Source organism: Sceloporus occidentalis, unplaced genomic scaffold (assembly GCF_023333645.1).
Source record: "Sceloporus occidentalis isolate IW3139 unplaced genomic scaffold, rSceOcc1.0.p SCAF_6, whole genome shotgun sequence".
NCBI classification, from domain to species: Eukaryota; Metazoa; Chordata; class Lepidosauria; order Squamata; family Phrynosomatidae; genus Sceloporus; species Sceloporus occidentalis.
The window spans coordinates 16,566,212-16,578,296 of NW_028316986.1; positions in this window are offsets into that span (position 1 = coordinate 16,566,212).

A 12,085-nucleotide genomic window follows, 5' to 3' on the forward strand; every position below is an offset into this window, starting at 1 on the left:
TTCCTAGCATTATCATCATTTGTAAACAAAAATATAGTGCATAAAGCATGCTGTACTTTTGGAGATGCAATACTGTTGATGTGTCCTTAACACATATGTTTTAGAGATTTCCATTTCAAACCGGCTTCCGTGCGGGCTGCGGAGTTGAAACTGCCATGGTTGCCTTAGTCGATGATCTCTGTCTGGACATGGACAGGGGAAGCATGTCCCTGTTAGTGCTTTTGGACATCTCAGCGGCTTTCGATACCATTGACCATGGTATCCCTCTGGAATGCCTGAGGGAGTTGAGTATCAGGGGCACTGCGCTCCAGTGGTTCCATTCCTACCTCTCGGGTAGATTCCAGTTGGTGCAGCTGGGGGACGTCTGCTCTGATAAGAGGGAACTGACATCTGGTATCCCTCAAGGAGCTATTCTGTCCCCCATGCTATTCAACATTTACATGAAACCGCTGGGAGAGATTATCCGGAGACACGGGGCGCGGTGTTATCAGTACGCTGATGACACCAAAATTTGTTTCTCTGTGTCTCCGACTAGGGATGGCATCTCTCCTCTTAATGCCTGCTTGGAGTCAGTAATGGGCTGGATGAGGGAAAACAAACTCAGTCTGAATCCAGAGAAAACGGAAGTACTGGTGATAGGTTCCCCGGGTCCGGGTGGTGAGATTTGCCATCCAGTCCTGAACGGGGTCATGCTCCCCTTGAAGGACTCGGTTCGCAGTCTGGGAGTGCTCCTGGACTTGTCGCTCCAGCTGTCTTCTCAGGTGGATGTGGCGGTCAGGAGCGCTTGTTATCAGTTTTGGTTGATACGCCAGCTGCGCCCCTACCTGGATCGGAGGAACCTTGAAACTGAGGTACATGCTCTGGTAACCTCTCGATTGGATTTCTGTAATGCGCTCTACATGGGGCAACCCTTGTACCAAACCCGGAAGCTACAGTTAGTGCAAAATAAGGCAGCGAGATTGGTCGCTGGATGCTCCAGGTCAGACCACATAACACCTCGCTTGAAAGTTCTTCACTGGCTGCCTATTTGTTTCCGGGCTCAATACAAGGTGTTGGTAATGACCTATAAAGCCCTAAATGGCTTGGGCCCAGGGTACTTGGAGGACCGCCTCTCTCCATATAATCCACCCCGCACACTCAGGTCGGCAGGGAAGAATTTATTGGAGGTCCCAACAGTATGATATGCTGGGACCTCACAATGGGCCTTCTCTATCTCGGCCCCAAAAACATGGAACAATCTCCCGGACGAGCTCCGCTCCACCACATCTTTAGATCTGTTTAAGAAGAATCTTAAGACCTTCTTCTTTTCTCAAGCTTTCCCCCCATGAGATGTTACTCTATGGTTCACCCCTTCTGTTAGTGACCTTGCAATTTATGGATCCCCCACTCAGCTGGCCCTGTTATTGTATTGTTACTGTTTTTAAATGCTATTTTTATCGTTTTTTACTTCGATGTACTTTTGTCTAATCTGTGCACTGCTTTGATCATTGGAAAAGCGGGATAAAAATAAAATTTTATTTTTTATTATTATTTTTTCCATAGTAGCTAAATTTTGGGAGACAGTAATCAGAAAAAAAAAAATGGTATTGGAAAGTGCCTTGATATTCAGGGTTGTGCATGTTCTTTTGAATTATTTACCTGTTCTTAGAAATTAAGAAATGGCCACCAGAGTTGGATTTTTCACGCCCTGTTTCTGACGGCTAAAAGACTGACACTTCATTAATTTTCATCTACCTTTCAGCCAATGGATAGAAGATCTAACAATGCTTACAATGTTTGAAGGAATGATATATAGACAAAATTTACAAATGGACATCCAGGTTTGACCATATAACACCTATTCTGAAAGATCTCCACTGGCTGCCTATTCGCTTCCGAGCACAATACAAGGTGTTGGTTATTACCTATAAAGCCCTATATGACTTGGGCCTGAGTTACTTGATGGACCGCAACTCCCCATATTATCCGCCCCGCACACTCAGGACGTCGGGGAAGAACTTGTTGGAAATTCCATCTTCCAAATATGTTTCTACATCCCGAATGGCCTATTCAGTGGCGGCCCCACAAATTTGGAATGGTCTCCCCGAGGAGCTCCATCTTGTGACCTGCCTGGTAACATTTAAAAAGAGGCTCAAAACCTTCCTCTTCTGCCAAGCCTTCTCCCCTGTAAAATGAAGCTGTGTATTCCTGTTCCCATCGATTCTCTGCCTTACCCTGTTGAATGATTGTGTTCAGATTTTGTATAATTTGTATTAGTGGATTTTATCTATTTTTATGAGATGTTTTTAATGGTTTTTATATGGTCTGTAAACCGCTTTGATCTATGGAAAAGCGGTATACAAATAAAATTTATTATTATTATTATTATTATTATTATTATTATTATTATATTAGGACATGTAGGCCCGGTACATACTGCCAATAAGCGGCGTACCAGGGCCAATACTAGAGTTAGGAACTGCACAGCAACCACACAGTCCTTAACACTAGTACATACTGGCGCTGTTACAATGGCAGTGTCCTGAGTATACAGGTGCCGCCATTGTGATGCAAGCACTGTGTGTCATCTGCATGGTGCCACACATCGCTTATGTCATGAATGTGCCAATGGCGCACTTGCAACGTCACTGCGACATCACAGCAAGAACCTGGAAATACTGGGTTCTTTTTGCTCCGCAGCATTGGCACACCATTTAGGGGCTGAAACGTCCCTGCAGAGCAAAAATGGGCACTGGCAGGCCACCATTTCTTGGCAGTCTGTACTGGGCCATATTTAGATTTTATAGAAATCTACAATTAATATGTCTATTTTCCCTCTTTCTGTGTTTTTATTTTCCTATTTTTGTTATATTGGTTCATTATTATACATAACATAGAACTCTTTTAAATATAGATATATATATTTAAAATCACACTATATAATATTGTATATCCACTGAACATTATATATGATGTAAAGGATGCAGTCTAAAGTATACAGTATATCTAATATAAAATATATAGTATGTGGAAAGCCTTATGGTGCTTCATCTTAAGGTTGCCATAAGTTGGAAACAACTTGAAGGTTCATAAAAACAACAAGAAATATGTGATATAAAGTATGCAGCATATGATATGGTAACATATGTTACCATAGAATGTACTACATATAATGAATACTGAATTACAGGTTTCTGCATAAATAAAATAAAGTTTCTGTCTGTTTGTCTGTTTTACCATATCACATGAAAACGACTGGCTGAATTTTTGCCAAAGGGAATGTTTGGGGTGGCCTAACTAGTCCATCCACCGCTCTGACCCCATCTCTCCTGTGTTGGCATCCCTTCACTGGCTCCCCCTCCCTTTCCGCATTCAGTATAAGCTCCTGCTGTCGACATTTAAAGCCCTCCATGGACTGGCCCCTCCTTACTTATCAGACCTTCTTTCTCCTCACCTTCCCACCAGGGCCCTCCGTTCTGGTAGTCAAGGTCTGCTGTCCCAGCCCAGGATTTCCTCTGCCCCATCCCGGATTCGCCCCTTTTCACTTGCTGCCCCTCACTCCTGGAACCTTCTTCCTCCGCGAGCAAGAGTCATCACTTCTTTAACCAGCTTCAAAATGGAGTTGAAAACCATCCTGTTCAGAGAAGCCTTCCCAGGCATTGCATAATTGTCGCTTACTATTTGATGTTCTTTTCGTGCCTGTTTATCAAACCATTTCCTGTATTGCTATGTACTGTATATGCATTATCCTACTTGAGAGTATGTATTTTCCCTGGAAAATGATTAACCATCCATTATGAAGCCAAGCCCTCCCTCCAGTCCATCTGCCTTGGTCCAGGCCTTGGAGGTAGAGAGGAACTGCTGGACCTCTTACCCTTTCCCTCCACCACTCCCTTCTCCTTCTGTGGCATGTCTTTTTAGATTGTAAGCCCGAGGGCAGGGATCCATCTAACTAAAAAGATTGCATGTACAGCGCTGTGTAAATTTACAGCGCTTCATAAATAAAGGTTAATAATAATAATAATAATATATGGCATACATGAAATTAACTGGTGTGTGTGTGTGTGTGTGTGTGTGTGTGTGTGTGTGTGTGTTTATTTTTCATACAGAGCAAGTGTGGAATATCATTTGAATCATTTGGTCAGGTTTTGCCCTAACTGTATGAATACAATTAGGTTTCAGTGTGTTAGCCTTTTTCCACCATGATAACACATTTGTTACCATGTCTACCATACTGTCTATCAATCTCTCCTTTGTTCCCTGCAACTCCCATTCCTATTTACCATATTACAATTATTCAACCTTGCATTACACCAAAGAGGTCACCATGAAAGAGACCCTGTCTTTGGCATAGGTTTTAGTGGGAAGTGTTTAGAATCCATTGCCCTTCTCCATGCCTCAGCATTTCTGATTTCACTCTGAGTGTGTGTGTGTGTGTGCGCACATGTATGTTCCTCCAAGTTCCTTCTGGATTTATGGTGATCTCATTAATTTGAAAGGGTTTCTTTAGGAAAGGAATACTCAGGGGTGGTTTTCCCAATTGATTCCCCTGAAATACTATGCTACCGACAGCACCTGATATTCGTTGGTAATCTCCCATCCATGTACTAATCAGAGCTGACTCTACTTAACTTCCAAGATTAGAATGGATCTAGTGCCTTTAGGGTATGTGCTTGTCTTACTTAAGTAGCTATGATTTCTTACTTAAGTAGTTAATTGTAGTTTGAATTTAACAGCACAAAGACTCCTGGGACTAAAGCTTTTTAGCTTCATAGTAAGTTGAAAGGATTTGTTCAAACAAATATTTGAGAGCTGGAAATATTTGTTTTTGGAACATTAAAAGAGCTTGGGGCTCTTGTGTCAGGGGTATGTGAATCCACTTCAGGTTTTAGTCTGAATTTTAAATGGGCTGTGCAGGGTTTTTTAATGTGCTGAGCTTTAAAAGCACTGAACAGTTCATCCTTTAATAGATTCTGGAACCCAAAATGCTGGGGTCCTGGGAGGGCACCCACAAATTAATATGTATAGGGGAATCTTAATAGCTCAAATAAATACCATGGCTGGAACAACAGTCAGCCTTGGGTTCAACTCTCTATGTATCAGTTCCAAATCACACAGGTATCCAGAGACAATTTCAAATAGGTTTTTTAATATTTTTAAAAGAATAAGCAACATGCATACAAGCATACACAAGCATGCACAAGGACTAATGAAGCAAAGATAGGAGAAGGCGAATAGTGGAGGCTTTGCTAATGGTAATACAGTACTGATCCTGATGCCTGGTTTGAATCGATGGGTGTCTGGAATACAGATGGCTCAATTGCCTCCTTGGCAAGTGGGATGACTGGTTTATTGAGGAATCTAGTAGAACGAACAGAGTGTCTGCCCAGTCCCAAACTAGACCAAATTGCTAGTGTGCAGGCACTGGTGTATATACTCAAAATCATATCCCAGGGCAGTAGCCTCAGAATGAATGGATTAAGTCACTGCTAAATGGTTTTCCAGGATAAAAGTAGACCCAAACTAGACCAAATTGCTAGTGTTCAGGCACTGGTGTATATACCCAAAATCATATCCCAGGGCAGTAGTCTCGGAATGAATGGATTAAGTCACTGCTAAATGGTTTTCCAGGATAAAAGAATGGTCAAGAGATGGAGTAAATGTTTGGACAAGTGGCACAAATGTCTCATACAATGGGAATCTTCTACTTCTAGAGAAATTTCCTTTGTCTGTGTATGCACAGCCATCTTCTTTGGCCAGAATCTCATCACTGCCCTCCACACACAAAAGGGATTATGCTAGTATCCTGGGTGATCTCATTGTGGTGGGTGCCTTTCTTACTCCCTTGCTAGAACCAACCAGATTTCCAAATATGGTATGGCCAAGTTTCTGCCTAGGGGTCGCCTTGCCAGGTCACTCCCAGGTCACCCACCTCAGCGTCCCTTTAATATTAAGTTTATTAATATTAATATTATGATATCAAACATAAGGGGTGATCAGAGGCTTGGTTTTGGAGTAAGAATTCAATACCTTGGATACATCAACCCAAGTTGTGTTTCATAGCTTTAAAGTATTTGGTTTATTAATTTATAGATTATTTAATATATTTTAATCTTCTAATTTTTTGTTATTTATTGGCTTAAATTGTTTTTATTGTTAGCTTCAGATATAAGGAAGTATATAAATATTTCAAATAAATAAATAAATTAAATGCATGAACATCTGATTTACATGAGCAACCTGACCTAGAGAACTGGGGAATGGGGAGCCTACATATATTTATGAATCTTAAACACTTACCAAGTCTTTGTATCCTTCACCCCTGTAAAGAGAGTTCTGTGGAGGCATCAATTGGATTTTTAAATGTCACTTCTTAAATGGGCAACATACTCTTCAGATGAGGATAGATGGTGCCTTGCTGTTCCTTGGCAGACAATTAACACTATATAATAATCTATAATTGAGCTAAACAAGAAGAAATAGAAAACTCATTAAGGGTCAATAGGAAGTACTGTCTGAAAGGTAGGAGTATGGAAAAATAAAAAATATATAATAATTCAAAATAGGTTAATGGCCCCCCAGATAAACTTTCTGTTTGGTTGACGCAAATGGAATGCTGTATCACCAACACGTCCACAAGAAATGCTTAGAAACCGATACTGTGATCAAAATAAAGTCCAGCTTTACTGAAGTTCTTGGAGAAAAACATCTGCTCAGATCACACATGCAATTTTATGCTTTTGATGTGAGGTGGGCAGCTGCGGAGGGATCACTTCTTGCCCTATACACCTAGAGTGGACAGCTTCCTGAGAAAATTAGCCGGATGCTGAAGGGAAATGAACACCAAATATCCCGTTTCCATTGCTGAGTATTTTCTGCCATTTGCTGCATAGGTGTGCTGGGCGTAATTTTGAGGGGTTTTTCTTTGCTACTCCTTAAAGCCTCTACTATATATATTTGGGGGTTTGGGACTCAAACTTTTCTGATGGGGTGGTCTACAAATATCCATGAGCCTCACATTTCCCATCCCTATTTTAGAGTTTTAGAACACTACATGTAGAGAAGGGGTGGGCTAAGTGCAGCCTATTGCTACATGTGGCCCTTAGGAGCCCCAAATATGGCCACAAAATGCCCCCCAAACCCTCCCAAAGGCCCCAGGCTATTTTTAAATGATTTTTTTGGCCCGGAATCCACCAGAAATATGCCCAACCACAGTAGTTTGCTTCCTTTCACCCTCCAAAACCCATCCCCAAAAACACAAAATAAATCTAAAAATCAGCCCAAAAGCAGCCAAAATGGTGTCCAGAAGTTATGTTGATATGAACTTGTGTAGCCTGCTGGGCATGTCAGAATATTCCACTGCCGCCTGTTGGGTGAGCGTTGGTGAAAAATCCCTCCATTTCATAATTGCTCACCCCTGGTGCATGAAGGGGTGCAGAAAAATTCTCATCTCAAGAAGGGAATGACCTAGAACCATGAAACTTACATGCTATTCCACATAGTGGTTCCGATCCTATCTCTCAGGCAGAATCCAGATGGTGCAGTTGGGGGACACCTGCTCCTCTAAGAGGGAACTGACATCTGGTGTCCCTCAGGGAGCTATTCTGTCCCCCGCTTTATTTAACATTTACATGAAACCGCTGCGAGAGATCATCCGGAGACATGGGGCACGGTGTTATCAGTATGCCAATGACACCCAAATATGTTTCTCTGTGTCTGACTGATGCAGTGACTAAGGACGGCATCTCTCCTCTGAATGCCTGCCTGGAGTCAGTAATGGGCTGGATGAGGGAAAACAAACTCAGTCTGAATCCAGAGAAAACGGAAGTACTGGTGATAGGCTGCCCAGGCCCAGGGAAGGAAATTTATCCACCTGTCCTGAACGGGGTCACACTTCCCCTGAAGGACGAAGTTCGCAGTTTAGGAGTACTTCTGGACTCGTCCCTGCAGTTGACATCTCAAGTAGATGCGACGGTCAGAAGTGCTTGCTATCAACTTTGGTTGATACACCAACTTTGACCCTTCCTGGGCCAAAAGGACCTTGAAACCGTGGTACATGCTCTGGTAACTTCTCGTCTAGATTTCTGTAATATGCTCTACATGGGGCTACCCTTGTACCAAGCCCGGAAGCTTCAGTTAGTACAAAATATGGCAGCCAGATTGGTCACTGGTGCTTCTAGGTTTGACCATATAACACCTATTTTGAAAGATCTTCACTGGCTGCCTAGTCGCTTCCGAGCATAATACAATACCTATAAAGCCCTATATAGCTTAGGCCCGAGTTACTTGAGAGACCGCATCTCCCCATATAATCCACCCTGCACACTCAGAACATCTGGGAAGAATCTGTGGAAACTCCATCTTCCAAATATGTCTCCACTTCCCAGATGGCCTTTTCAATGGCGGCCCCACGGATTTGGAATAGTCTTCCTGAGGAGCTCTGTCTTATGACCCCCCTAGAAACATTAAAAAAGAGGCTTCATACCTTTCTCTTTTGTCAAGCCTTCCCCCTTGAAGAATGAAGTTGTGTATCTCTGTTGCCATTGATTCTCTGCCTTACCCTGTTGAATGATTGTGTTTAGAGCTTGTATAATTGTATAACTGTATTACTGGATTTTATGTATTTTTTATGAGATGGTTTGTAATAGTTTTTAATAGTCTGTAAACCGCTTTGATCTATGGAAAAGCGGTATATAAATAAAATTTATTATTATTATTATTATATTCACCTCGAAATTCAATGCACTTGGCACGTGATTTCTCAAGTTTCCTTAATACTTTCAAAAAGATCTTTGCTGACTGGTCACTGAAATACTGCTCTATTGCTGCTATTATCTCTGGGTCATTTGAAAATGCCCTTCCTTTCAAACGTTTGCCAAGGTTTGCACATATGAATTTGATAGAATTTAAGTTTCATAAATATTTCTCATCCCCATGTTGGAAGAAATTAGAATTCTTTTATGATGTCTATCAAGAGAAAACGGAAGTACTCGTGATAGGTTCTCCTGGTCTGGGAAAGGAAATTTGTCCACCTGTCCTGAATGGGGTCACGCTCGCCTTGAAGGACTCAGTTTGAAGTCTGGGGGTGCTTCTGGACTCGTCGCTCCACCTTACATCTCAGGTGATGCGACGGTCAGGAGCACTTGTTACCAGCTTCGGCTGATACGCCAGCTGAGACCCTACCTGGGCCAGAGGGACCTTGAAACGGTGGTACATGCTTTGGTAACCTCTTGGTTGGATTTCTGTAATGTGCTCTACATGGGGCAACCCTTGTACCAAACCGGGAAGCTTCAATTAGTGCAGAATATGGCAGCAAGGCTGGCCACTGGTAGCTCCAGGACCAGCCATATAACACCTATTTTGCAAGCTCTACATTGGTTGCCCATTCGCTTCCGGGCGCAATACAAGGTGTTGGTTATTACCTATAAAGCCCTAAATGGCTTGGGCCCAGGGTACTTGGAGGACTGCCTCTCCCCATATAATCCGCCTTGCACTCTTAGATCGGTCGGGAAGCAATTGCTAAGGGTTCCCAACACGAGATATATCTCGTCTTCTCAAAGGGCTTTTTCTGTCTCTGCCCCGCAGATCTGGAACTCTCTTCCCAACAATCTCTGCTCTGTCACCTCCTTTGACCAGTTCAGGAAGGAACTTAACGACCTATCTCTTCCAACAAGCTTTCCCCCATGTGTCTTGACATCTGTTTTCTCCCCCATTATACAGTGCTATTCGGCTAGTTTGTTTCTCTGGGGTTTTTTGAAAATTTATATGTTTTATTGGAATGCTTTTTATTATGTTTTTAACTTGGTATGTTTTATACTGTATACTGTTTGATATATCCATGTTGTAACCTGCTTTGATCTTTGGAAAAGCAGGCTAGAAATAAACAGTATTATTATTATTATTATTATTATTATTATTATAAGACATTTAGCATTATTGTTATGGACATTTGTCTTGAAAGAAATGTACAAATGTTTTTATTGATGCCTTAAAAGCAATGTACTCCTGAATGCATGAGGAATCATGTTCTTACAGAGGAAATGTGTCATGTTCTAATGCCATATGCTCATCACTATAAATGAACACAGAAAGCAAAGGGGGAGTGCCTGGGGAAAAAGATTTAAGAATGATAGAGACATAAAGACATTGTCAGCCATGTTTTTAGGATTGCCTATATCTTTTTACCAGAACTGAGAAAAGATAGATCTGGATTTGCTGACTGACCTCTTGTAGGTCAACAAGGAAGTTGTTTAACTAGCCAGGTAACTAGCTAGTGCCAACTTTGAGTTCCATGTCAGGGGAGCTGTGAATCCAGTCCAGTCTTAGTGTAAACTGCAAAATAATTATGTGAAGTGTTGAACCCTAGTTTCAAAATAGGTTCTGCATCTCGAAGAACTTCTTCAGTGTTCAGGATAAAAGCCTGAATTGATTCACATTATTCCACTAAGATAACAGCTACCAGCTTTCATTGACAGTTGCAGAAACAAAGTGACTTCATTCTCCTCTTCAAACAATTACTTTTGATGGAACAGTTTTGTTTTGAACATCAGCTCCCAGGATTCCTCAGCCAGCACAGCTGCTGGGAAGTCAATGGTGAGTAATGTGTTAAACTGTTTTAACACTTAAAGAGTATAACACTCCATCATGATTTTTAAGAATGTTTTTACCTACATGTAGTTTTATTTGTATTTCTTTTTACCCGTAAGCCATGTTGAATACTACTCCTAGGGTAAAGGTGGTGTGAAAAATGAAGTGATTGATTGATTGACTGATTCTGAGTATTTTTAATCCCCCAAAATGACTTTTCCAAACTCTGTCCATAAATTATTCTGCAGGTAGGTGGCGGGGGGGGGGGGGCTTTAGGTAACCAAAACTGGGTTTTTGTGTGGATGGACTGTAAGCTTCATTCCATTTTCGTATTCTAATTGCACCAGATTCCTGATTCCATGATGCTTCAATTGTAAGCATGTGCATGTTTTGTCACAGACTTGGTGTTCTAGGAAAGTTTTAAAGAACAAAATATGGCAATCTTCTTCAAGTCAGCCTTGAAACCTGAAGTCTACCCACCTCTGTTCTAAACCATATACAGGTTTTACAAGCTGAGTGGCAGGCTATCCTTTTAAAAACCACTAATTAAAATAGGATTATGTACTCATTTGTAATATAATACATGCTGAAGGCAAGATTCTCTTTGCTTATTTTCTTTAAAGGAGGAAGGAGGACTGATCTGTGACTGATATATTTGTGACTGAAGTGTCCACTTAAGAATGAAAAAGACTCTAAACCTAGCCATCACCAGTGCTTGAGTTAGAACAGGCAGTACCTTTTCAGTTGTTGTTATTAACCATCAAGTTGACTTTGATTTATAGTGGTCCTATGAATGAGAGACCTCCATGAGCCCCAGTCATCAAGTCCTGCAAATTAAGGGCTATGACTTTCTTGGTTAGTCGATTGGCCTGTCCTCAGTAGCTGGACAGTAACTTGACCCCTCCCCCAGAAGACCAAGAGCCGGCACAGTTTCTGTGCCGTTCTCCACCTAGGCACCAGCCTTGCCTTGGCCCCTGGACTATGGAGGGCAGAGTGATGGCAGGGCTTAAGCTGCTGCCCTTTCCCTTTTCACTACCCGCCATGAAGGTCGGGCCGAGAGGCAGCTTCTATCACCTTTTCCACCTGGGTTTAATGATCATTTAGGGGTGTTTAGCATGGAGAGCATTATCTCGGCACCAGCTCCTAGTCCTCTCCCTTTCTTTTTTCTCCTGGATTTAGATTGTAATGTTATTTAGATTGTGCATTGTTGAATACACTTTTATTTTTAGGATTGGGAATGGGGGGGTGCGAAAAGGGGATTCATTTTGTATTTTTGATTTGCTATGTTAATTGTCATATATTTTTCATGGTTCTTTGTAATGTTGTTTTTATTTGCCATGTATTTTTTCTTTTTTTCTTTTTTTTTGCTATTTATTGCTATTGTGATTTGTTATGTCATTATTATTGCTATTGTTAATTGTTATGTAATTTCTTTACTGTTGTAATCTGCCCTGATTCTTCATGATTGGGCAGGCTATAAATAAATTATTATTGTTGTTGTTGTTATTGTTATTATTTC